Below are 6,619 nucleotides of genomic sequence, written 5' to 3'. Positions count from 1 at the left end.
GAGCTACTTGGGCTGCTACAATGTGACGTTCCACCTCTATCATAAGCTGTACTCCATCTGTGATGTCATGACTCATGTTTGAAATAAAAGGTTGGTTGTGATGTTATCCATGAGAATAAGTGGACACCTGATCCCCAGTCACTTATTTAAGATCTCAATAATCAAGTCAGAATCCAAAGGAAAGTCATCAAAGTGGAGCCAATTAGAAATAATATAGTTACACAAACCTGGCAATGGTGCGGCAGCCAGGGCCGATAATGGCCCGCCAGCCTGAGAGCAGGAAAGTGTGAGAGCAGTGATGGTCTTGTGAGAGTTTACAGCTGTTATTGACCCTGTCCCCTTCCATTGCGGAGTTTTCTCCCTATAAGAAGTGCAGAGGCTCCCTCCGGGGTGCTAATAGTAAATTTATTTTTTTGCGCAGGAGAAGTGCTCTTCACCAATTGCACGTGCCAAATCACCCGAAGGCCACCACCATAAAATTCAGGCATTCATGTTCATGCGTCCTCCATGTTATGTCCTTATAAAGGGATGCATGTTCATGATGACTCCATGTCACACCTGCATACAAGGATGCATGTTCATGCCGCCTCGTTCTCTTGGCTTCATACAGGGATTTTATCTCCTCCCTGTCTCACCCTCATACAGGGATGCATGACCAATGCTCCTTCCCTTCTCGCCCGCATACATGGATCCACGTTCATGTCTCCTCGTTCTCTCGGCTTCATACAGGGATTTTATCTCCTCCCTGTCTCACCCTCGGGAAGGGATGCATGACCAATGCTCCTTCCCGTCTCGCCCGCATACATGGATGCACGTTCACGCCTCCTCCTTCTCTCGGCTTCATACGGGGATCATATCTCCTCCCTGTCTCACCCTCATGCAGGGATGCATGACCAATGCTCCTTCCTGTCTCGCCCGCATACATGGATGCACGTTCACGCCTCCTCCTTCTCTCGGCTTCATACGGGGATCATATCTCCTCCCTGTCTCACCCTCATGCAGGGATGCATGACCAATGCTCCTTCCTGTCTCGCCCGCATACATGGATGCACGTTCAAGCCTCCTCCTTCTCTGGGCTTCATACGGGGATCATATCTCCTCCCTGTCTCGCCCTCATGCAGGGATGCATGACCAATGCTCCTTCCCTTCTCGCCTGCATACATGGATGCACGTTCACGCCTCCTCCTTTTCTCGGCTTCATACGGGGATCATATCTCCTCAATGTCTCACCCTCACTTCCAACATGTGTTATTTCTTGTTCTCTTTGACGTCTGGGGCATGGGTGGCTACTGCACAGCTCTAGATGTCACCCACCTGCAAGGTGCTATGGAAAGCACTTTTCCACATTGGACGTGCTATATTAACCCCCTCTCCCCAAATACAATAAAAATAAAGAAATATATGTGCTTCCATAATGTCTACCTTCTAATGTTTCATATGTGTAAGCACATTGTCCTCCTCCTGACCACATTCTAAAACTATGTGCAAATTGTTCCTTCCATAAACTGTCACTTCCTTGGCCCTTTATTTATAATGACTGTTATACTCTCTCTCTTTCCGCCACAGTATAAAAAAGCCTAGCACACCTCATGATTGGACTAAGAAATTCCTGTCATTTAGTTGGAAATGATTTTCCCATTATCCCCAAAAACTCCTCACTGTGTCTAAGAACGCTTTTTTTCACAGGACAATACAGATCAGATTGACTTGAAAGGTCCTTTCACGCGACTACAGAATGCCTCTCATTCCACTAAAAGATACGCCAGTGCCTACAATAGCCTAGGACTAGACTATGAGTCCCAATGTAGAAAGACGACAAGTCCACAGATATGCCTGTTTATTTAAACATCTGTATTATCATCAGCGTGTGACTGTAAAGGCGGGACCTCGCGCTCTCTGCAACGCGCTCCATTGGCAACATCAGTTAAATGTCGTTGGTTCAATCCCTCGCGGATGTTGTTTTTATTCCCATTTGTAACTGGGAAATACTGTCGCTGCAATACATATGTCTTAATCAAGCTAGTGGTTATTGACGTAAATGGCAGTGTTATAATGTTTCATGTACTGCAAATGTCACCACATAATGCGCTCTTAATTAGATTTGGTTGAAATACATTACAGTCACCCGATGAAAAAGTGTGCAAAGAGCATTAAAGAAACAAAAGGTTCATCACAGTAACAGGACATATCGAATTGTTTCAGTCCTCCACAGAGATTGCCAATGTATTAATGGAAATTCTAAAATATCTGCCCAACTGCCGTGACATTGCCTCACCGCAATGCCGTGACTCGGATCCGAACCGAGGTTGCTGCGGCCACAACACAGAGTACTAACCACTATACGATCACGGCGAGCTACTTGGGCAGCTACAATGTGATGTTCCACCTCTATCATAAGCTGTACTCCATCTGTGATGTCATGACTCATGTTTGAATTAAAGGTTGGTTGTGATGTTATCCATGAGAATAAGTGGACACCTGATCCCCAGTCACTTATTTAAGATCTCAATAATCAAGTCAGAATCCAAATGAAAGTCATCAAAGTGGAGCCAATTAGAAATAATATAGTTACACAAACCTGGCAATGGTGCGGCAGCCAGGGCCGATAATGGCCCGCCAGCCTGAGAGCAGGAAAGTGTGAGAGCAGTGATGGTCTTGTGAGAGTTTACAGCTGTTATTGAACCTTTCCCCTTCCATTGCAGAGTTTTCTCCCTATAAGAAGTGCAGAGGCTCCCTCCGGGGTGCTAATAGTACATTTATTTTTTTGCGCAGGAGAAGTGCTCTTCACCAATTGCGCGTGCCAAATCACCCGAAGGCCACCACCATAAAATTCAGGCATTCATGTTCATGCGTCCTCCATGTTATGTCCTTATAAAGGGATGCATGTTCATGATGACTCCATGTCACACCTGCATACAAGGATGCATGTTCATGCCGCCTCGTTCTCTTGGCTTCATAAAGGGATTTTATCTCCTCCCTGTCTCACCCTCATGCAGGGATGCATGACCAATGCTCCTTCCCTTCTCGCCCGCATACATGGATGCACGTTCATGTCTTCTCGTTCTCTCGGCTTCATACGGGGATTTTATCTCCTCCCTGTCTCACCCTCAGGAAGGGATGCATGACCAATGCTCCTTCCCTTCTCGCCTGCATACATGGATGCATGTTCACGCCTCCTCCTTCTCTCGGCTTCATACGGGGATCATATCTCCTCCCTGTCTCACCCACATGCAGGGATGCATGACCAATGCTCCTTCCTGTCTCGCCCGCATACATGGATGCACGTTCACGCCTCCTCCTTCTCTCGGCTTCATACGGGGATCATATCTCCTCCCTGTCTCACCCTCATGCAGGGATGCATGACCAATGCTCCTTCCCTTCTCGCCTGCATACATGGATGCATGTTCACGCCTCCTCCTTCTCTCGGCTTTATACGGGGATCATATCTCCTCCCTGTCTCACCCTTATGCAGGGATGCATGACCAACGCTCCTTCCTGTCTCGCCCGCATACATGGATGCACCTTCAAGCCTCCTCCTTCTCTCTGCTTCATACGGGGATCATATCTCCTCCCTGTCTCACCCTCATGCAGGGATGCATGACCAATGCTCCTTCCCTTCTCGCCTGCATACATGGATGCACGTTCACGCCTCCTCCTTCTCTCGGCTTCATACGGGGATCATATCTCCTCAATGTCTCACCCTCACTTCCAACATGTGTAACTTCTTGTTCTCTTTGACGTCTGGGGCATGGGTGGCTACTGCACAGATCTAGATGTCGCCCACCTGCAAGTTGCTATGGAAAGCACTTTTCCACATTGGACGTGCTATATTAACCCCCTCTCCCCAAATACAATAAAAATAAAGAAATATATGTGCTTCCATAATGTCTACCTTCTAATGTTTCATATGTGTAAGCACATTGTCCTCCTCCTGACCACATTCTAAAACTATGTGCAAATTGTTCCTTCCATAAACTGTCACTTCCTTGGCCCTTTATTTATAATGACTGTTATACTCTCTCTCTTTCCGCCACAGTATAAAAAAGCCTAGCACACCTCATGATTGGACTAAGAAATTCCTGTCATTTAGTTGGAAATGATTTTCCCATTATCCCCAAAAACTCCTCACTGTGTCTAAGAACGCTTTTTTTCACAGGACAATACAGATCAGATTGACTTGAAAGGTCCTTTCACGCGACTACAGAATGCCTCTCATTCCACTAAAAGATACGCCAGTGCCTACAATATCCTAGGACTAGACTATGAGTCCCAATGTAGAAAGACCACAAGTCCACAGATATGCCTGTTTATTTAAACATCTGTATTATCATCAGCGTGTGACTGTAAAGGCGGGACCTCGCGCTCTCTGTAACGCGCTCAATTGGCAACATCAGTTAAATGTCGTTGGTTCAATCCCTCACGGATGTTGTTTTTATTCCCATTTGTAACTGGGAAATACTGTCGCTGCAATACATATGTCTTAATCAAGCTAGTGGTTATTGACGTAAATGGCAGTGTTATAATGTTTCATGTACTGCAAATGTCACCACATAATGCGCTCTTAATTAGATTTGGTTGAAATACATTACAGTCACCCGATGAAAAAGTGTGCAAAGAGCATTAAAGAAACAAAAGGTTCATAACAGTAACAGGACATATCGAATTGTTTCAGTCCTCCACAGAGATTGCCAATGTATTAATGGAAATTCTAAAATATCTGCCCAACTGCCATGACATTGCCTCACCGCAATGCCGTGACTCGGAATCGAACCGAGGTTGCTGCGGCCACAACGCAGAGTACTAACCACTATACGATCACGGCGAGCTACTTGGGCTGCTACAATGTGACGTTCCACCTCTATCATAAGCTGTACTCCATCTGTGATGTCATGACTCATGTTTGAATTAAAGGTTGGTTGTGATGTTATCCATGAGAATAAGTGGACACCTGATCCCCAGTCACTTATTTAAGATCTCAATAATCAAGTCAGAATCCAAATGAAAGTCATCAAAGTGGAACCAATTAGAAATAATATAGTTACACAAACCTGGCAATGGTGCGGCAGCCAGGGCCGATAATGGCCCGCAGCCTGAGAGCAGGAAAGTGTGAGAGCAGTGATGGTCTTGTGAGAGTTTACAGCTGTTATTGACCCTGTCCCCTTCCATTGCAGAGTTTTCTCCCTATAAGAAGTGCAGAGGCTCCCTCCGGGGTGCTAATAGTAAATTTATTTTTTTGCACAGGAGAAGTGCTCTTTGCCAATTGCACGTGCCAAATCACCCGAATGCCACCACCATAAAATTCAGGCATTCATGTTCATGCGTCCTCCATGTTATGTCCTTATAAAGGGATGCATGTTCATGATGACTCCATGTCACACCTGCATACAAGGATGCATGTTCATGCCGCCTCGTTCTCTTGGCTTCATACAGGGATTTTATCTTCTCCCTGTCTCACCCTCATGCAGGGATGCATGACCAATGCTCCTTCCCTTCTCGCCCGCATACATGGATGCACGTTCATGTCTCCTCGTTCTCTCGGCTTCATACGGGGATTTTATCTCCTCCCTGTCTCACCCTCGGGAAGGGATGCATGACCAATGCTCCTTCCCGTCTCGCCCGCATACATGGATGCACGTTCACGCCTCCTCCTTCTCTCGGCTTCATACAGGGATCATATCTCCTCCCTGTCTCACCCTCATGCAGGGATGCATGACCAATGCTCCTTCCCTTCTTGCCTGCATACATGGATGCACGTTCACGCCTCCTCCTTCTCTCGGCTTCATACGGGGATCATATCTCCTCCCTGTCTCACCCTCATGCAGGGATGCATGACCAATGCTCCTTCCTGTCTCGCCCGCATACATGGATGCACGTTCACGCCTCCTCCTTCTCTCGGCTTCATACGGGGATCATATCTCCTCCCTGTCCCACCCTCATGCAGGGATGCATGACCAATGCTCCTTCCCTTCTCGCCTGCATACATGGATGCACGTTCACGCCTCCTCCTTTTCTCGGCTTGATACGGGGATCATATCTCCTCAATGTCTCACCCTCACTTCCAACATATGTAACTTCTTGTTCTCTTTGACGTCTGGGGCATGGGTGGCTACTGCACAGCTCTAGATGTCGCCCACCTGCAAGGTGCTATGGAAAGCACTTTTCCACATTGGACGTGCTATATTAACCCCCTCTCCCCAAATACAATAAAAATAAAGAAATATATGTGCTTCCATAATGTCTACCTTCTAATGTTTCATATGTGTAAGCACATTGTCCTCCTCCTGACCACATTCTAAAACTATGTGCAAATTGTTCCTTCTATAAACTGTCACTTCCTTGGCCCTTTATTTATAATGACTGTTATACTCTCTCTCTTTCCGCCACAGTATAAAAAAGCCTAGCACACCTCATGATTGGACTAAGAAATTCCTGTCATTTAGTTGGAAATGATTTTCCCATTATCCCCAAAAACTCCTCACTGTGTCTAAGAACGCTTTTTTTCACAGGACAATACAGATCAGATTGACTTGAAAGGTCCTTTCACGCGACTACAGAATGCCTCTCATTCCACTAAAAGATACGCCAGTGCCTACAATAGCCTAGGACTAGACTATGAGTC

General features: G+C 46.3%; 1 non-coding gene across 1 annotated transcript; it reads right to left on the bottom strand.

The window, feature by feature from the left end:
• Positions 1-4,750: 4,750 nt before the first annotated feature.
• TRNAH-GUG (transfer RNA histidin (anticodon GUG)) lies at positions 4,751-4,822 on the bottom strand. Its single transcript has one exon. It is a non-coding gene; the product is annotated as a tRNA-His (tRNA).
• Positions 4,823-6,619: the final 1,797 nt, after the last annotated feature.

Source organism: Ambystoma mexicanum (genome assembly GCF_040938575.1).
Source record: "Ambystoma mexicanum isolate Mex_15411 chromosome 12 unlocalized genomic scaffold, UKY_AmexF1_1 Mex_chr12_unloc.1, whole genome shotgun sequence".
Classification (NCBI taxonomy): domain Eukaryota; kingdom Metazoa; phylum Chordata; class Amphibia; order Caudata; family Ambystomatidae; genus Ambystoma; species Ambystoma mexicanum.
Note: the sequence above shows the minus strand (reverse complement) of the source record. Positions and strands in the feature narration are given on the sequence as shown.